The sequence below is a fragment of the Hemitrygon akajei genome, chromosome 10 (genome assembly GCF_048418815.1).
Source record: "Hemitrygon akajei chromosome 10, sHemAka1.3, whole genome shotgun sequence".
Lineage (NCBI taxonomy): Eukaryota > Metazoa > Chordata > Chondrichthyes > Myliobatiformes > Dasyatidae > Hemitrygon > Hemitrygon akajei.
The window spans coordinates 55228935-55250850 of record NC_133133.1 but is presented as its reverse complement, the minus strand read 5'-3'; the positions used below and the strand labels follow the sequence as shown (position 1 = coordinate 55250850).

The 21916-nt window shown below is 39.7% G+C and overlaps 1 long non-coding RNA gene across 2 annotated transcripts in view; it reads right to left on the bottom strand.

Annotated features, from left to right (window-relative positions):
- LOC140734411 (uncharacterized) overlaps positions 1–21916 on the bottom strand; it is a 159440-nt gene that overhangs the window by 10857 nt on the left and 126667 nt on the right. For both annotated transcript variants that reach the window (XR_012100538.1, XR_012100537.1), the window contains exon 3: positions 13043–13089. This is a non-coding gene — a long non-coding RNA (uncharacterized lncRNA). The remainder of the gene's footprint in view (positions 1–13042; positions 13090–21916) is intronic.

The window sequence follows — 21916 nt, the reverse complement described above, 5'->3', positions numbered from 1 at the left end:
ACTGCATAAACTGCTGACTGTAAACCTTGAGTTTGCCAGTACTAGAGTGGCTCTGTTCTAAAAACCAAATGACAGTGTTTTGCAAAATACAACATTGGCAAGGAAGTTCATAGTGGTGTTCATTAACAAATTCATTCATACATTCAGCCTTGTGGTGTGCCTAATGAAGTTGGTGACAACATGCAGCATAATGGATCTATGTGGAATGTGTCAGCAGTCAACATACCAGATTTAACAAAGACAGGGTCTAACAGTGATATCTGTGTGGAACTGACCACTTATTTAGCATTTATTTAAGGTTCATGATTCTTTGATTTTAATACTTCTCCCTTCCTCAATTTTTCATGTTATATTGCTTTAAAACAATTCAGTTTATGCACTGTGGAAGCTTAGAGGCTTACTCAGAGTTGTACTTAAGCAGTAAAAGGACGAGAGTTCATTCACAATCTTTATGAGGGTCTAGAATCGTTTACTAAATTGGACCCACATGGTTGCCTGATTAAATGTTTCACCTCGATACCTGTACTGTACTAGACAAAGCTATTGCAGGCATGATCAGACTCTAAACACCATTATTATAGTCCTTCAGAGTCCTGTAAAATGAATGCCAGTTTGATGCCTGCTATTTGTAAAATCAGCTTTTAAATGTCTCTTTGGCTTAAGGGGATGAAGCAGTCTGATCATTGGTGATCTTGTTGTTAAAAATGTGTTAGTATGGATTAAATAAGATTCTTGCAGAATTTAGTCAAGCTGCTGGTGATTTTATCATATAATCAAGGTCTTTGTGTGACTGGAGCAGCTGGTCCATACCTAACAAGTTATTACAAAGATCCTTCCCTCTTTACCTTTGAATGAGCACACATTGTACCATGTCCAACTTGTGAATGACAGACAATTGAAATTTGATCAATCAAAGCATGCAGAGGAGCAACAGCAACGTTATCAGGCTCTGACTCACCTTGTGCGGGGACCTGTTGTCCAGTTTACATCCTGTGGAATAGTTCCACCATTGAACTAAAAAAAGCAAGCTATCTGTTTGCAGAAAATTACCTCTGACATTGTCAAGAATACATATAAATACCTTGTTTATTTGTATATTGTATCGTCCATGATTTGGGAATACTCATTTATACTGTAATCATTGCTTATGTATTCTTTCATGTTCAGTTGAAATGTGTATGTTTGTAATCCCATTATCTATGTATCAATTTTATTTTGTTGATATTAATAATAATAATAAAAAGATTGAAAAAGAAAAAAAAGAATACATATAAATATCAGTATGTAACTTAGACCATTAGGCATAAGAGCAGAATCTGGCCATTGGGCCCATTGAGTCTGCTCTGCCATTATGTCATAGCTGTCTTGTTGTCCCCCTCAAGTTTTGATATCTTTATTAATCAAGAACTTATCAAGCATTGCTTTAAACATACCCAAAGACTTAGCCTCCAAATTGTCTGTGGCAATTAATTCCATAGATTTACCACCTTTCAGCTGTGCAAATTCTTTACCTTTGTTCTAAAGGAATGTTTTCATGGAAATGGAACAGACAGTGGACTTTCCTAAATTATTAGTGTAATGATGGAGGCTCAAATTATAATTTCCATCTCTTGAAGTTAAATAGTCAAAAGGTTTTGACAAGTTCTTTTTTTCCACATATCCCCAATGCTTGGGTATAATTTGCATCAAAGTATTCATTGTATCACTTATTGGAAATATTATCATGGGAAGAACCTGTAAGACTAACTTTATTTCCTCTAAGTAAAAGCTTTGAGCTAGAGAGCCCATACATTTGACTGGGCTGCATTGCTTATTTTGCTATGAAGTGCTCATTGAGGTTAGTGATCAATTCCAGATTAATTCACATCACTGCAGAATACTGCTGGCTACTTCCTAGAAGTGTCACAGTGAGGCTGAAATCACAACAGATATGTATCCATTGGTTTTATTTGTTGTGCAAAGGTCTGGGAGAATCACTGCATATTATCCCAGAAGCTTTCTATTTTGGTCATGCCTCTGTCAGCCATGTTTTCAATGGACAGCGTCAGACTGGGATTCCGCCAAGTACCATCTCTATGATGCCTTTGATGGATCCCGAGCCTCCAATCACTAACCTCACACAAATGATGCACAGATCCTCTGACTGCCAGTGCCTAATTGATTCCTCAATCCTAATTTCTGATTTCACTGTATCTCCAACTGCAGAACCAAAGGAGACGTCTGACTGGCAGCATTCTATCCTCCATCAATGGCATCTCCGCTCTTGGTCTCAGAGTGACAATTTGTAGATCCCGCAGCTTGTAAAGGAAAATTGCATTGGTGGCTCAGTGCCATGTGAGGTCTTGGCACAGATGTTTGTACTGACGGGCACATGACCATGCTGTTCATGGAACAGATGGCTTTCTGGTTCACATGCTTACTACTTATGGGCCAAAGTTCCATTAAATCTAGACAAAATAAGTGAAAGACCTTCTTTTTGACACTGTGCTGGTAGTGCAGTGGAATAGATTATGGTTCTTCATGCAGTTCTAACTTTTGGATCCTGCAGACTATTCAACTGATAGTCTAATGAACAGGGAGGATAATGGAGGTTTGATGTTAGCAGTGACTGAGGGATTAGAGGAGTGTGTAATTCTTACCAGGTTGCCCTGGTCAAAATTTGCAGTAGCTTTGGACATCAGACCTGGCAGCCTTATCCCTAAATCCACTTTCTGACCATTGTCACAACACATATTGAAATTAGGTGATATGTCAACTGACAAGCTACTCCAATTTGGTCAATGTCCTCCTGAGCGAGTTTAGTTAAAATTACTTCTTCACAAAATTGTCTTCCCACCAGTCTTCAAGGCCATTCACAATGAATCTAGTAAATTATAGAAATACTTGGATCACATTGGTTGAATGAAAAATATTTGTGTCAGTATTGACCTTGGTACTTTTTGTCCCTCTTCCCTCCGGGAGAAGGTTCAGGAGCATGAAGATTCGTACGGCCAGATTTGGGAACAGCTTCTTTCCAACTGTGATAAGGCTGCTGAATGGATCCTGACCTGGATCTGGGCCGTACCTTCCAAATATCCAGGCCTGACTTGCACTACCTTACTTTCCCTTTTCTATTTTCTAATTATGATTTATAATTTAAATTTTTATTATATTTACTTCAAATTGTACTTCAGGGAGCACGAAGCACAGAATCAAATATCACTGTGATGATTGTATGCTCTAGTATCAATTGTTTGGTGACAATAAAGTATGAAGTATACTAGGAGAAAGGACATGGCTTAGTCTTGTTATTAGTTACATTATATACTGTCTCTGTCAACCCTTATATATAGTTCAGTAGACCTAGTTTAACTGGAGCTGGAATTTAGGAGCAAACTTCAAGACCATTAAAGCCTTTCTATCCCTGATAAAGAAGTGGGCTATTTTAATCTTTTGACCCCTCATTTACCTGCCAAAGCTGGTTTCCCAACCATTCCTAGTGGGAAGTCATATAACTTCACACCATCTGGAGGCCACCTGGAAAGCAGGTGGATCCTCAAAATCATCTGGAAAACTGACTCACGAAACCCCGGACCAGTGGAGCAAAGTATAAGATTTCTTTGTGGACAAACATTTGTACCCATTTCTGAGTTTATTTTGCATTTCCTTTTTTTCAAATATTTATGTTCCTAACTGTTCCTTTGACTTTCATCTAACCTTTCATATTCCCATTTGGTATCCTTTCTTTGTTTAGAATGTTCTGTCTTTATTTTCAGTTTGTCCAGTTATTTTTAATCATCCATGACCTTGCTCTATTGACTTGCTTTTTACTTGTGCGCGGTATACAGTATATATCTTCTGGGTCCAATTGATTATTTTTATAAATATATCCCAATTGCAGTTTACCTTTCCTAGTTTTATTTCCTTACCTATTATTTTGAAATTTGAATGAGAAGAAGTAAGCTCCTCAGCCATCAAACCTGAACCACTATTTAACAAGATCATGCTTGCTGTGCTTGTCACATCAGCCAGCTCTGCATTTTCTCCCAGCATGAGGCCTCCCAGTACCTGCGCCTTAAAAATAGTCATTCATAGATTTCCAAGGATTCCTAATCCCTTACAGAGAAAAAGCAATCACATCATCTCTGATTTAAATGGGTGACACATTATTTTCAACCAGTGACCCCACAATCTAGATTCTTTCACACAGGGAAACATACTCTCTACATCCATCTATTAAAGACCCCTCCTGAGCTTGAATGTTTTCTTCAATTCCTTTCCTGATCTTCTAAACTCCAGCAAATACAATTCCAGTGTGCCCAGCCATTCCCTGCATGACATTCGGCCTGTTCCAGGTATTGGTTTAAGTAGCACTTGGGCTTTTCCCATCACATTACTATTGTTTCTTAAATAAGGAAACTAATTCTGTACATGCTTTTCTAGATGTAGTTTCACCAGTGCTAGAACTCTGATAATTGAGCATATTTTCTGGACTATTAGAGGTTATTTATATTAATACCCCCACATGCTGTTTTTTACATGCCACTCAGTATTATCATAGATTTTCTTGTGATTTCATTGAATTTAAAAGGAATGGAAAACAGAACCAAGCACAGCAGAAACATTGATGTACTCCAGCCCCAGCTCCAAACTCATCCAGTTTACTGACCGTTGGTGTCCCTGACTCTGAACATGGCCCAGGCCGTATACCCAGTTTGCACCCCAGAACCCCTGTTCTAAACACGCAGCTGGACTGCATTCCAGTCCTCAGCTCTGGTCACATATCCCACTTGCATTCCAGACTTCCAACTCATGCTCTGGACTTTAGAATGAGCCGGATGTGTATGTGTTACGATTTCTGGAAAGTTGGATACTGGATTATTTGAGTTTTACTGTAAATGAAGTAAAAACACCCTTACTTTATACTCAATTCCTCTACAAATAAACAATACCATTCTGTTGGCTTTCCTAATTGTGGCTGTACATCCATACTATCCTTTTACAAATCATGGACTAAGACACAAGGAACCCCATAAGACCCCAAGACATAGGACCAGAATTAGGCTATTTGGCCCTTTGAGTTATTTCATCATGGTTGATCCATTTTCCTCTCTACCCTTCCTGCCATGATCAATAAAATCATAAGACATAACCCCCTGCATCTTAGTAACACACACAAAATGCTGGTGGAATGCATCAGGCCAGGCAGCATCTATAGGAAGAAGCACTGTCGACGTTTCAGGCCGAGACCCTTCGTCAGGACCCTTCCTGACGAAGGGTCTCGGCCCGAAACGTTGACTGTGCTTCTTCCTATAGATGCTGCCTGGCCTGATGTGTTCCACCAGCATTTTGTGTGTGTTGCTTGAATTTCCAGCATCTGCAGGTTTCCTCATCCCTGCATCTTAGTTTTCAGTTTTCCTCCAGTGACAGTGTAGGCTTCCTTTTCATGTTCTGATTTTCTTCCATAGCCCAAACGCAAGTTCGTAGGCTAATAACCTAGAGTAAGTGCACGATGGCAGAATTCAAGGGTGGGAATGGGAATTGGTGGACAAGTGAGAGAGAATAGGTTGTGGGAGAATGGGAATGATATTAATTTTCTAAGAGCTAGCATAAATTTGATGGGCCAAATTTTTGCCTTCATGCTATGAGATAGATGAAAAAATATGCTTCATTTTTATTTTTCCTGTCACATCGGATAATATCACATTTAGCGACTGTTAAAAACTTTACTGCTCTACAGTCTAGCAGTGCCGTCATTAAATATTAAAATATTCCTACTTTCCATATAATTGACAGATTTGGTTGTTAGGGATTCTTACACAAAGTTCCACTGCTGATTGTAATTAGAATCATCCTTTGTATCTAACACTTTAACTGCTGAATTAATAAAGTGTTTTTTGAAAGAAATTTTTATAAGAGCTTTTTGTGTGGGAGTAAATCTAATAGTAAAAAACGAGTAAAAATTAACTTGCCTTCTCCATTATCGCTTCATTATTTTCTTGAAACTACTTAACATGCTGTTAAAATGCTAAGAGGGAACATGATTGGACTATGTTAAGGTGCAGAGTGCTTGTAGCCTTACCCACAGGAACTAGGAGGTAGAATATAATGTTATATTCTACCTTTTAATATTGTACCCAAGTATATTTTGCATGTGCATATTACATTAATTCAAGTAAAGCATTTCCTGGAAAAAAGGCACTGCACACACATAGAACTTAGAGAACAGGCTAGGCCATTAGGTCCCCTAAGCCTGTTCCTCCTTAGATTTAAGGTGTTGAGTGGCCTATCTTTGTTCCTCTGCATATACGATATTTTTCCAAAAGATGTTTTACTTGAACTAATGTAATACATAGCTCTAAAGTTTACCTGGATATTAGTTAGTCAGGTCATGGCAGTTTTTTTTATCGACCTCTAAGTCATCCCTTTTGCTACCTGAAATAAATATGTTCCATGCACTCTTGAAAATTTCTACAGCCGTACCCAGCAGAGCATTCTGACTAGTTGCATTGCCACCTGGTAAACAGGATTGATTAATTCTGCAGAGAGGTGCCAGCTCCATCATGGGCAATAGCCTCCACACCACCAAGGACATCTTCGAAAGGTATTGCCCCAAAAAGGAGGCATCAATCATTAAGGACCCTCACCACCCAGGACATGCCCTCATCTTATAACTACCATTAGGGAGGAGATACAGGAGCCTGAAGATGTACACTCTACATTTTAGGAACAATTTCTTCTCCCCCACCATCAGATTTCTTAACGGTCCATGGCCCTAAGAACATGAGCTCACTATTTTGCTGCCTTTATATATTTTTATATTTCTTATTGTAACCATTAGTGATTTTTATGGATTACGCGGCACTGCTGACACAAAACACCATATTTCACAAGGTATGTCAGGGATTCAGATTCCGAACTAATGTTGTTGCATATTAAGCTGGCCTAAGGCAGAGGAATTGTGAGCTGAGGGAGGAGGAAAAACATGCCAGGTTGAACTGAACTGGAGAGGATGTGGATGAGGGAAAGTCAGCATGAAGTGAAAAAGAAAATAGAAAGTGGGTGGTAATGTCTGGTTGACTAGGAAGTGAGAAATCTGCACAAGTAGTGTTTTACTCAGTGTTAAAAACGTTCAATCAACACTACCAATGTTCACTATATCCAGGTTAGTTTACATTCTTACCAAATAATTCCAAAAACATTTTCAAAAAGAATCGTGTCTCTTTTTATGATACCTTTTTGAAAGTGGCTCATATAAAATGGATTACATTTGATGAATGATCTATGTAGACACACATATAACACCAATTCTGCTTTCAGCAAGAACCCACAAATATCAATGATAAGAGTCAATACTTGGTAAGAGTATTGAAGGAAAGAGCACTCGAATATCCAATCTCCAGTTTCTTTTCAAGCACATTCACAAGATCTTTAACACTCACCTGAACTAGGAAAAAGTTAAAACGGGGCTGGTTTGAATTGTTTAACAAATGATTAACAGGGCCTTGGGACAGAGAAAAGTTTATATATGTCTCGATCCAAGTATATTTTGGATCCAAGTGTTACATTAGTTGAAATAAAACTTTTCATGGAAAAAGCTGTGTCTAAACCTAAACATTTTTTTCCCAAGGATTTAGATTTTTCTTGACCATATATCACACCCAGGGAGAGACAGGCAATTTGCTTTAAAGCTGCAGTGTAAATTGTGTTATGAAGATGAATTACTTTATAGCCAGAGAACGATAGCTTTATGTTAATCAGGGATAACAGTACAGAGGGCAAGTCTCCAGCCTCTTATGATAATTTATTCCCGATGTTTGCACATGGGAACTTTGGACTCCTAAAATGAAGAATGGCCATTCGGCCTCATGTGGTTATTCCCCCACTTACAATATTTAGATCATGCTCCCCCTCTTTTTCCCATCTCTATTCCATGTATTTTGGTACCACAGGTTTTAGCCATTCCAAATATTTTACTTTATGAGATAAGCTGTAGTGAAGGCAGCACTACAAAGAATGTCGGGAATGGAATTTGGAGTAGGTATAAAGATCATTGAGGATAAAGGGCATGGGATGCATTATTTATTGTGCCAATAAAATAACTGGACTCCAAACAATACTTCGTGGACTCTGGTTAATTCCTATCTAAAATAGCAATCTCTGTTATTGGACTCCAGTATTGCCAGTGCCAAGTGAGTACATCGATTGACTAGTAATAGGTTCCTTTTAAGTTCAGCGGGTGGCTTCATTTGAACTAAATGCTGGAAGGGACACTTAATTAGAGAAGTTAAGAAGACAGGAAATAAGCTCTTGCAGAGTGTTCTGGAATGCTCAAAAATTGTGGAATATATTGAAAAGTTTGGATTCAAAGCAAACAATGTATTGCAGCCATTAGGGTTAGATCAGTTGTCAGTCCAACTGTGAACCATGGCTGTTCCAACACCTAGGACCAGAGGTCATCAAACTGAGGAAATTAGTCTGGGAACAGAACACATTACAGCTATCGACGGAAAAGTTCATTGTTAAGCACAAGATGAGTTAGAGATAGAATAAACAGCATTTAGTTTCCTCCACTCCCTGAGAGTCAGCAAGTTCTCATCATAAGGTCAGAACTGTAGATTGTGTCCAACTCTATTTGTGGTCCCTCAAAAGTTGATACTCTTTATCTGCAAGGTGAGACTGTGAGACTGCATTCAGGTACGAGTTTCCAATTAATGGCAAGCAACAATTCTGGCACACTAGCGATAGGCATCGAGGTTTTCGACTGAAACGTAGACAATTCCGTCTCCATTCATGCCCAACCCCCTCCTCTGCTCCCATAGATATGTTTGACCTGCTGAGTTCTTCCAGCAGATTTTTTATTGCACGAGCTTCCAACTGGCTTCCAGTATCTCCAGTCTCATGTGTCTCTACTTAGATGATATCCTATATGTAGGCCTCAAACTCCAACCCTCAACATTTTTTGACTTCAGGATCTTGATAGAATACATTACATCTGCCTGGATGAGTGCAGGTTAAACAACTCTTAAGAAATTGAACATCATTTACGATAAAGTGGGCTGTATGATTGATACCCAATCTTCGTCTTATTCATCCATTTATTTCCTGTCATATCAGTGCACTCTAGCTAGAGTGTAGACTATATGGAAATGCACCACAGTTCCTCATCCAGGCTGTTCTGAGTGCACCTTCCAAAGACACAAACACTAGCACTGAAAAGGACAAGATGAACAAGAATTCAGGGGAAGTTTACAAGTACAACTGTCTGGGTTTCAAGTAGGTGGTGTCCTGGATATAATTAGGCTATGCCAGTGATACCTTGATCCTTTATAAATAAAGTTGGATTTGTTTTCACCCTTGTTTTCAACAATCCTAGATAAGATATAATAAGTGATTAAGACCATAAGATAGAGGAGCAGAATTAGGCCATTTGGTCCCTGTCAAGTTTTTTTTCTGCCACTTCATCATGGCTGATCTATTTTCCCTCTCAACCCCAATCTCCTGCCTTCTCCCTCATGCCCTGACTGGTCAAGAATCTATCAACCTCTGTCTTAAATATACATGAAGATTTGGCCTCCATAGCCACCTGTGACATCAAATTCCACAGATTCACCACTCTCTCCTTGAAGAAATTCCTTCTCAGCTCCATTCTAAAAGGATGCCTGTCTATTCTGAGGCTGTATCATCTGGCCCTAGACTCCCCCACCATAGGAAACATCCCCTCCACATCCACCCTAACGAGGTCTTTCAACATTTCATAGGTTTCAATTAGGTGAGCCTTCATTCTTCTGAATTCCGGTTTGTAGTGGCCCAGAGCCATCAAATGCTCTTCACATGACAAGCCGTTCAATCCTGGAATTATCTTCATGAACCACCTTTGAACCCTCTCCAGTGTTAGCACATCCTTTCTAAGATAAGGGGCCCAAAACTGTTCACAATACTCCAAGTGAGGCCTCGCCAATACTTTAAAAAGCTTCAACATTACATTCGTCCTGACAAAGGGTCTCTGCCCGAAACGTCGACAGCGCTTCTCCCTATAGATGCTGCCTGGCCTGCTGAGTTCCACCAGCATTCTGTGTGTGTTGTTGTTTGAATTTCCAGCATTTGCAGATTTCCTCGTGTTTGCTCAACATGACATCCTTGCTTTTATATCCTACTCCTCTTGAACTCAATGCTGACATTGCATTTACCTTCCTCAACACAGACTCAATGTGGAAATTAACCTTTAGGAATCCTGCAGAAGGTCTCTCAAGCCCCTTTGTGCCTCAGGTTTTTGAATTTTCTCTCTTTTTAAGAATCACGAATCAAGATTAATTTTATTATCAAAAAATATGTAAGTTATCCAAGCTTGAGTTTTGCTTGCTCACTGGTAGCTGCAAAGGAAGAAAACTGAAAGAACCCAATTAAAGAAAAAAATGATAAAAATAAAAATAAAAGACCAGCACTTGATGCACAAGAGAATGTAACAAAGAACAAAATATGCAAACAATTGAAGTGACCAATAACAGCATTCCAAACCAAAATTGAGTCCTCAGATCCAAACCCCTGAGCAACCTGGAGTAGGCCCAAAGCCTCACTATCAGGTCATCATCTTAGAAAATAGAGTACCCTTTTATTTCTTCTATCAATGTGCATGACCATACACTTCCAGACACTACATTCCATCTGCCACTTCTTTGCCCATTCTCCCAATCTGTCCAAGTTCTTCTGTATGCTCTCTACTTCCTCAAAACTACCTGCCCCTCCACCTACCAATTTATTGTCCACAAACTTTGCACCAAAGCAATCAATTCTGTCATCCAATTCATTAACATATAATATAAAAAGATGCAGTCGCAACACAGACCCCCGTGGAACACCACTAGTCACCACCAGTCAACCAGAAAAGGCTCCCTTTATTCCCACTCTTTGCCTTCTGCCAATCAGCTACTACTTTATCCATGTTAGTATCTTTCATGTAATATGATGGGCTCTTAACTTGTTAAGCAGCCTCATGTGTGGCATCTTGTCAAGGCCTTCTGAAAATCCAAGTACACAACATCCACTGATTTTCTTTTGTCTGTCCTGCTTGTTATTTCTTCAAAGATTAATCTGGAGTTCAGCACTGTTTTCTTTGCAATTTCAATTAATCATAATTCAGGCTTTGTTTACTTGCCTGAAATGTTTCATTTGAAATTCCTCCACCTTTGAAAATATGGTTCTAATATATTTTTTGGCATTGAATTCTACATTTTCAGATTTCTCTTCATGTGCTGACAGATTTTAGGATTCAATTTTAGAATTAATTTGTACTAATGTCTTGGAATACTCTGCGAGAGGTTGTTCCCTAGACATCTTCTTAATTCCATTCAGTAGTAAATGCATCTCCTGAACCTACTTGAACCCAAGAAATATACCATATATTTTATCTCAAAATAATTCACTCCTTTGGTTTTATGCTAGTCACCTACTACTAATCTTGAGGCTGACATCCATGTTTGAATGCCCAAGATTCAAAAGATGTCTGGCTAGCAATCTCTATAGCATAAAAAGTTGTTGTTTTTATTTTCCATAACATATTATAAAAATTTCAGAATTTCCCATTCTCTTTGTTTTTTTTTCACACATGATTTAGGTTTACATTTTCTACACTTTGAGTGATAAACAGCTTTGCTTATCCCAATAATAAGCTCAAATTTGGGACTGTGGCAAATTGCAGATCTGATTTCCACAAATCTGCTCATTTCCGGGTTAGTACCAGAAAATAATCATGAGAAATATAGATACTACAATATCCCAAATGGCTGACCGATATCCTTCAAGGAGGAAAGCTATTTCATATTTAATGAATCTGGTAAAAATGGCTTCATGTGTGTCTTGGTAGTCTCTTATTTCCTTCAAGTTATCTCAGAACCAAGGATATTCTGGAAAAACTGGATGCATATGTTTCAGATCTATGTTTTTCTTAATTTCAGTATATCAGATTCTCTCCCCAGGTGAACATTTGCTCCTGAAATCTCAGCTTTTTGTGCTTAATGTCTGAGTAATTTGTACTTTGTTCAGGGACTGAACAGAACACACTTGCTGCTGTGGTTTGGATTACAGATTATATGACGTTCTCCCAGGTGATTTTTCTCCACGTTAGACGGTGGTGGTATAAATCTTTCTCCAGGCTCTGACTGTCAAATAGAACTTATAAGAGGAAATAGATAACTAAATGTTATTCATATTACACAAAGTATTACAACATTTGTAAGCTCCACTCCTGCTCATAAATAACCATGAATATCTGTAATGATTTGAATTGATTCATATATTTGTGTGAAGTTCCTCTATGGCTTCACCTTCCCTATGCCCGTACTACCCTCCAGCCAAAAAAATGTAAGAACTCAGCAATCCTTCATTTCTGAAATTTTGCATCCCTTCACCTCATCATTGGCCTTCAGGTTTCTGGACATGAGTTCTCAATTACATTCTCCACTTCTCTGTATTCCTGTCTTCCACTCCTCCATTAAAGATTCTTACAGTCTATGTTTTTGAACAGTTTCTGTAAGATTTCCTTTTGTATTTCCAAGTTAAATATTGCTTGACTGTGTTTCTGTGAAGTGCCTTCCAATGTTAAGGCTGCTATATAAATACAAGCTGGAGTGTAACACAAATGTATACATTAGTGTGTTTTTCTTTTGGCTACAGGTCACAAAATCTCCTGGTGCTCCTACTTCTCTGATAACATCAGAAACAATCATCTGTTTTTAGAAGATGTACTGAGAACTTTTCCTTAAAAAAATTGATCACTAAATATCTATTAAGTACATAAATAGCTGTGAATAAAATATACAAATAAACCATACTTGTTCCTTAACTGGAAACTTCCCTTGGTCACAGTAAGATGACAAAACAAAATGTAAAATTCTGAAACTACACTGAATGTTAGTAAAAAAATATTAAAACAAAAGAGTCATTGCAATATCATGAGACATAGACCTAACAAAACACCATAACTGATCTTCGGCAGTTTATCTTTCCTAATATTAATCTCATTCTGTAAAATACTAGTTTTTTAAACTATTACTTTTGTTTTTACCTCACCAATGTCTTTTTCGGTCTTTATCAGGTCTGGTTGTCCAGTATCTGTGAAGAGAAATGACAGATTATGACAGTTCAGATCATTTAGTCTCCTTCACTAAATATCATAATTTATCTTCTTTCTTTAAGGATTGTGGTGAACTACATATACCTGTCTGGACACCCCCCCGCTGACTGCTCCTGTGGCTCCTCCGACAGACCGTGGCTCCTCCCACGGACCCCGGTATAAAGGCGATTGGAGGCACAGACCCTTCCTCAGTCTCCAGGATGTTGTGTGGTGGTCAATTGCTGCTTGTTCTTTCTTCCAGCCAATAAAAGCCTATATCTCACCTCACGTCTCCGAGAGTTATTGATGGTGCATTAAGGATAAAGGAGATTATATACAGGTCTCATTTGATATTTAATCAGCAAACCAAATAATCAATATTAAATAACTTTTAACATTTTTGAATAGTAGGTCCAGGCTGTGCTGCCATTCCCCGGCCTGGATAGGGGGAGCAATATTTATTATATAAATTCACATGTTGAGAACAGCTAACTTAGTAGCTGAATGGGAGGCTTTCAGCCATTACAAGTGTGTAGTGTGACAGGATATATACAAACTTCAAAAGAGGAAAATGTTGAAAAATGCAAAGATGAGAATTGTTTGCTTTGAAATTATACATTGCAAAATTAATTGTGGAATTGTGCCTATGATGAAACTTCTGTGTTGGGATTCCTAGTAATCCAAGTCACATGCTAGAAATGGCAGAATGAGATGATGTCTAAAATTTATCAATACTTGTTAACAAATCCTTTGATGATACAGTTGTGAAAATAAAATTAAATTAACTGTTTTAAGTTTACTGACTAGATTTAATGCAGACAACACTCACTGTGGACATCAGCCAATTAATGTTAAATTGAAGATTTTTGTTCCACTGTAAAGTCTGCCCTATTGGGATGAGTTTAACTGTTTTTGGAATCTGCACCTAGACTTTGGCAAGAGTACAGAATCAGATGTTAGGTTGTGACTGCTGACTGAGACTGGCTAAGTGTCCTGGGATAAATGTTTTAACAGTTAGGGGCCCTGTATCTCATGAGTAGTATAGTTGGAACTTCAAAGCACAGCAGCGGGAAACAACATGAATGCCGTGTTAGAAACAGAAAGGATTAATATCCACTAGAATTATTATACGTAAGTTGCTGACATCACTTTCAGTGGTAGCCCAAGTCATTAATTCTTTAGTGAGAGCATTTTCCTACTTTGATGCCTCAGATTAATCTGGCTATCTTCAGTTGTCACGGCCGAATAAAAATACTTGCTTGGATAGAAATACAATACAGTTTTTAAAGGAACATAGCTTACCTAATTTACAAGTTCCTAACTGCCATCCCTCAAACCTTGTAGTATTCTCATTTCAGTAAGTCATGACCGTAGACTGGTTAGTTAATTGAAAATAAAACAAGAACAGAGTGAAGGTGAGTATATTATCACCCAAATGAATGATCCTAGTCTCCAGCTCATACCTTGACACTTTATGTAATTTAAGGTAGGCTTAGAAACATGATCTGCTCTTGGTAAATCACTGAGCTTGAAGACTGTTATTTATGACGGTGGGGAGGGCAGTGGTATGTTAGTGGAGGGTGAGGTTGCACAGGTGTTCTGCAGCAAGAGGGGATTGTAATGGAGAAGATGTCATTCACAAGTAAGCACTTTGTGTAATGACTTTCAAAAAGCTGACATGCTGTCCAATGAAGAAAGGAACTCCTATACCAGCCTTGCACGGGAATTCCTATGGAGTTTGCAGATCGTGGAAGTGGTGGGCAACTCTATTAGAGAGTTTACAGATGGAGTAATCACACAGTGTCCAAGGCCAATGTCTCAGCTTCTGTTGTAGCACAGGTAGAAGTCATGCTAGATCAGCTATTGCAAAGGAAGCCTGGTCATCTGCCATGCAATCACAGACTGTGTGTACTTACAGACTCATGATAGCCCAAACAACTCCTCCAACTGATTATTCGGGTGGCTGAGGCACCTCTAAGTTGCTGCAGCAGTGTTGACACCGCACGTAAATCTGATGCATCCCGCTTCCTGTCACCACGACAGATCATTTGCTGCTTCCTACCAACAAATGAGACTGCTGCCACTTTAGGGCTATCTCGTGTCTCCTCTTCTGAAAGCCAGCAACTTCCTACCAACTTTACAGCAACTATTTGCATCACATTCTTCAGTAGAACAGGAGAGAAAAAAGTGCAAGGAAAATATTCACTATGGGCTTGGGCAATGGTAATCACATGGCCTTCGACGTGGTTTGATTTCTAAATCGTGTTCTTCTGGCAGTTATAACTCGCATTGTGGTCAAGCTGATGCTGAGATGATGAATAATAGAGGGATTATCAAATGTGTATTGTTGGTGAATGAAAAATTGGACATGAGCTGGCTCGACAGAGACCATCTAGGTTGCCTTGTCCCCCCCGTTTCTGTTTTTCCTTCTCGCTACTTCCTCTTTCCCTGCTTCTCTTTCTTCTTTCCATAGTTGCTCCCTGCAACACTGGTATTGCTGAATTCTCATAACAGCAGGGCTGTATAACATGTATGAGACCATTGCCAGGTCCGAGACTGATTCTGCTGAGGATCACAAAACCCGTTCAAGGTGGTGCAGCAGTCCCATCCCTTTTGAGAATATCAGCAGACCACAAGACTGTGCTGATCACAATGCATTCACTTACACTTGCTGCAAAGTAACCTTATTTAATATTTCCCACAACCACTCATCAACCCCTTAGTTCAATCACTCACCATTCACCTTGCTAATTAATCTGCAAGCCAACATGTTTCTGGGACGTAGGGGAGAAACAGACCCCCACACCCCACTGCAGAAACTGACAGGGAGAATGTGCAAACTCTATGTAAACAGCGCAAAAGTCAAAATCAAACCCAGGTCGCCGGAGGTGAGAGGCGTCAAGGGGCAAAAGTTTCGGGGTAATACGAGGGGAAACTTCTTAACTCAGAGAGTGGTAGCTGTGTGGAACGAGCTCCAGTAGAAGTGGTAGAGGCAGGTTTGATTTTGTCATTTAAAAAAAAATTGATAGGTATATGGACAGGAAAGGAATGGAGGGTTATGGGCTGAGTGCAGGTCAGTGGGTCTAGATGAAAGTAAGTGTTCGGCACGGACTAGAAGGGCTGAGATGGCCTGTTTCCATGCTGTAATTGTTATATGGTTATGGTTATATGGTCATTTCTACTAGGTATGCCACTATGCTGTTCATTGACATCTGTGGTATCAACACTGATAATTGTGGAAATACCACCACTAGATCCTCTCTTATAAGAGATGGCATTGTTAGGTGAAGTTATTAATCTCTAATTGAAAAATGCAGAGATGGAAACCTCATTTTCTGAGAAATTTAGAAAGGAACTTCGCACAATCGTCTTTGATCACATTCACTTCTGACCTTGTTAGAGGGGGAAGGTTATTGAAGAAACAAAAAAAGACACAAGATTGGCTGAGGACACTACCATGAGAAATGCCTGTCACAATATTCTACAGGTTGGATGACAGATTTCCAAGCCTATTTTCCTTTGATCTAATTAGAACTGCAGCAAAGCCACAATTCCTGTGCTCCTTGATTTCCATTACCTTCAATATACATTAGAATTGCTTGATGCCACAGCCATTGCAAGTTTCAAGGTGTAAACATCATTAAGAAAACATACCAGGACTTCTTCCTCAGAAGGTGAAGAAAATTTAGCATGTCTCACCAATATTTAATGTACCATAGAAAGCATCCTATCCAGACACATCACAGCCTGGTAGGTCTACCCAGGACTGTAAGAAATTTCAGGGAGTTGTGGACATGGCTCAACATATCATGAAATCGGCCTCCCCTCTATGAACTCTGTCAACACTTCATGATGCCTCAGAATAGATAAAGAAGAAAATAATTCCAATTGAGGTTAGAGGCAGAATTGGATGCACCTCAGCTCTGGGATAGTTTGCAGGCCATTGCTTCCTACAAAACAAAACCTAGCATTATGAATGGCAGTGATGTTTCACTCCCAGATGAACTCAACACATTTGATACATGCTTTGAAAGGGGGGATAAAACTACAGCTATAAGGATCCCTATGGCATCTGGTGACCCTGTGATCTCTGTCTCAGAGGCCGATGTCAGAACATCTTTCAAGAGGGTGAACCCTTGCAAGGAGACAGGCCCCAATGATGTACCTGGTAGGGCTCTGAAAACCTGCGCCAACCAACTGGCGGGTGTACTTAAAAAAGTTTTTAAACTCTCATTGCTGCAGTCAGAAGTTCCCACCTGCTTTAAAAGGGCAACAATCATATCAGTGCCCAAGAAGAGCAGGGAGAACGACTATCGTCCAGCAGCATTCACATCTACAGTGATGAATTGCTTTGAGAGATTGGTTATGGCTAAAGTCAACTCCTGTTAACCTGGACCCACTGCAATTTGCCTATTGCAACAGTAGGTCTACAATGGGTGTTATTTGACTGGCCTTAGATCTCCTGGACAATACTAATACTTAAATGAGGTTGCTGTTTAATGACTACAGCTCAGCGTTTAACACAACAGTTCCTACAGTTCTGATCAAAAAGCTCCAAAACCTGGGCCTCTGTATCTCCCTCTGCATTTGGATCCTCAACTTTCTCAGTGGAAGACCACAGTCTTTGCAGATTGTAATAAAATTTCCACCTTGTTGATAATCAACACTGGTGCACCTCAAGGATGTAAGCTTAGCTCACTGCTCTGCCCTCTCTACACCTATGACTGTGTGGCTAGGCACAGCTCAAATGCCATCAATTAATTTGCTAATGACATAACTATTGTGGGCAGAATTTCAAATGGTGACGAGTAAGCATACAGGAGTATGGTGGATCAGCCAGTCGAGTGATGTCGCAACAACCTTGCACTCAATGTCAGCAAGACCAAAGAATTAACTGTGGACTTCAGAAAGGGTAAGATGAGAGAACACACACCAGTCCTCATCAAGGGGTCCGAAGTGGAAAGGGTGAACAATTTCAAGTTCCTGGGCATCAGCATCTCTGAGGATCTATCCTGGGCCCAACATATCAATGCAGCTACAAAGAAGGCATGAGATCAGCTATATTTCTTTAGGAGTTTGAGCAGATTTGGTACGTCACCAAAGACCTGTGCAAAATTCTACAGATGCACCATGGAGAGCATTCTAATTGGCTGCATCACTGTCTGGTATGTGGGGGAGGGCACTGCACGGGATCGAAATAAGCTGCAGAAAGTTGTAAACACAGCCAGCTCCATCATGGCACTAGCCTCCCCAGCATTTATGACATCTTCAAAGAGCAATGCTTCAAAAAGGTGGCATCCATCATTAATGACTCGCATCACTGAGGACACGCCCTCTTCTCATTGCTACCATCAGGATGGAGGTGGAGGAGCCTGAAAGTGCACACTCAGTGATATAGGAATAGCTTCTTCCCCTCTGCCATCAAGTTCTTTAATGGACATTGAACCCATGAACACTATCTCACTACTTTTTCCCCCCTTTTTTTGCACTACTTATTTAATTTAACTTGTTAAATATATATATATATATATATATATATATATGTATATACCTTACTGTAGTTTACAGTTTTTATTATAAGGCATTTGTTATGCTGCCACATAACAACACATTTCATGACATATACAAATGATATTAAACCTGATTCTGCTTAAAGATTAGGGTCATTTGTCATATGGATATAGAAACATGTTTCTCTGTTCTAATGTACATGTGATAAATAAAGCTAATCTTCACCTTTAAAAGAATCACTGAAACATGCAGTGAAATGTGTAATTTGCCTCAACGACCAACACAGTCAGAATATGTGCAGAGGCAGCCATGCTTCTGGCATCAAAGTAGTATGCTCTAATCTTCTAACTCTCATCCGTAGTCTTTGGAACGTGGGAGGAAACTGGAACACCTGAAGGAAGATTACTTGGTCACGGGGAGAACTTGCAAACTGCTTAAAGACAGCAGCATGAATTGAACCCCGGTCGCTGATGGCTGGAGCTGTAATGGTGTCACACGAATCGTTATGTTACTATGCCAGCCAAGAGCAACAACTGGCATAATCGAAGACAACTCAATCCTGGTCATTCTCTCTTCTCCCTCTTCCAATAGGCAGAAGACAGGAAAAATCTAAACTGGGATAAAGGACAACTTCTGTCCAACTGTTACATGACTCCTGAGTGAATTCTTGTACATTACTGGTGAACTCTTGATCTTACAATATACTTCATCATGATCCTTGCACCTTATTGTCTACCTGCAATGCACTTCCTCTACAACTGCAAGAGTAACCCTGTAGTCTGCATTCCATCACTGTTTTCCCTTTTACCACCTTGATGCACATTTGTTTTGAAATTATCTGTACACATGGCTAAGCTTCTCGGTGTCTCTCAGTACCTGTGACAACAACAAGCCAATTCCAAGTCCACTTCCATTCAGATGTTGCCTTGATGCCAGGAACTCTGTCCCTGACCTTTGCACTGGAATTCAGTTGCTCTGTTTATTTTATTCCTCACTCTCATGTGACAGGATATGGCAGGATTTGAGAACTTTGAAAGAATGCATAGCTCCCACGATGGCATTCTGATTTCAATGTTTGCTTGTTCTTACTGTAACTTTACTAAATGCAGTTCCAGCCTTGCTCTTTTACGTTCCTTACTGAACCAGAATTGTTCACACGACTTGGAGTGGTTCCTGTTACCTCCATTTAGACGTCCCCTTCAGAAACTCAGCATTTCATTGAAATGGTGTCTGCACATTACCTGAAATTAGCAGGCTACCTGGCGCAGCAGAATCATGCTCCACATAAATTTTCTCCCACCCTTTTCATCTAACGCCAGGAACATATCCTATCCTGTTCTCTCTCCTGCACCGTAGCTCCCCCTTCAATGAATTGCGACTACTTGGCTGAACTACTCCTTGTGGTGATGAGTTTCACCACTCTCTGGGTAATGAAGTTTTTCCTGAATTCCCTTCTGAATTTGACACTGACCATTATATATTTATGGCCATGAACCGTTGACAGAGCTACCTAACCGCAGTATGGGAGTAACTTCACCACATAGTCTGCAGTGGTTCCAGAAGGCAGCTCACCGCTACCTTGCCAGGAACAATTGAGGACAGGCAGATTTTGCAGTGACGCCTACATCCCCTGAATGATTAAATGAAAATATTAGTGTGGTCTAACCAAAATGCTGCACAAGATTCACACAGATTTTCTGCTTTTCAATTCTATCTCACTAGAAATAAACCCAAATCTTATTAGTTTGTATCATTGCTTTTTACAGTCTATGTTGAGTACACCCAGATGCCCATTAAAGCTAATTTTTAATGAATATGTGGGTATTATATCCTTCCTACTTAAGTGTACCATCCATACTGAAGATCATGTTCCAATGACACTCCCAGTTTGCAAACTTATAATATTTTCTTGAACTCTCTTGCAGTCAGTCGGTCTATATTTTGATTCCAGGTGTCCTTTTCAATTTTATATCCATTTTGGTATTCAGTCTGTTATGAGTGTGGTAAAAAGGACAGACTAATAGCAAATATAAACAAGGGCAAAAGGCAATGATGCAGAAAAAAATGATGAGACACGGTAAAGGCTAGTTGATACAGTTCTAAAAGTATGTTTGAGCCTAACATTGTAGGGCTGAAGGGTGCAATTAGCAAGGTATGTGGGATTCTAATCTTCAGAAGTAGAGGCATAGAGTATAAAATATTATAATTACTGTGAGCCTTTATAAAACACTAATGAGTAGTGCAACCACGCTTGTCATCAGTGTATTGGGATCTTAAGCAGTATCTTATCAAAGAATTCAAAAAACTCAGTTACTACTTACTAATCTACTGACAAGTAGTCACTACGGTATTGTCCTTGTCTATTCTTCTCATTACTTTCTTAAGGAATTCAATAAGATTTGTTATCCCTGACCTTTTTTTAACGTTAATGTTGACCATGTCTGTAGCTCGATGACTTTCAGTAAAAAGCTAAAAAACATGACTTTCAGGGTAATAATCACTGGATTACTGCCTGAGTCATGCACAATTGAGGGTAAGAATAGGGTGATTTGGCAGATGAATGTGTGGTTGAGGAACTGGGGCAGTGGGCAGTGGACTTGTGGATCATCGGCATCTCTTCTGGGGAAGGTATGACATGTTCAAAAGGGCCGGGTTACACTTGAACCCAAGGGGACCAAGATCCTTCTGGCAGGTTTGCTTGAGGGATTGTGGAGGGTTTATGGCAGGGGGATGGGAAGCAGACTGATAGGGCTGAGAATGGCGCAGTTGGTGTACAAGTAGATGCAGTGTGCAGTGAGACGATCAGGACAGGCAGATGATAGGGCAAAATTGCAGTCAGTGGGATGAGTTGCAGTGTAACATGGAGACGAAAACTAAGAGTAATGAATACAGGATCAAAGGTGTCATATTTGAATGCACGCCGTACACAGAATCTTGTAGCACAGTTAGAGATTGGTAGGTATGATGTTGTGGGTATCACTGAGCCGTGGCTGAAAGAAGGTAATAGTTGAGAGCTTAACATCTAAGTTTACACATGGCACTGAAAGAACAGGCAGGCAGGCAGAGAGGGTGGGGTGACCCTGTTGGTAAAAAATGAAATCAAATCCTTAAAAAGACGTGACATATGATCTGTAGATGTAGAATCTTGTGGGTAGAGTTTAGAAATTGCAAGGGTAAAAAAGACCCCTTTGGAAGTTATATCATCAGCATCATCAGTCGAATATGAGTCTTCTCCTGGTGGTTGATCTGGTCACTTCTGGGTCTGGAGATGATCTGTGATCCACAAGAGCTATTGCAGTGTTGGCAGGTGTAGAT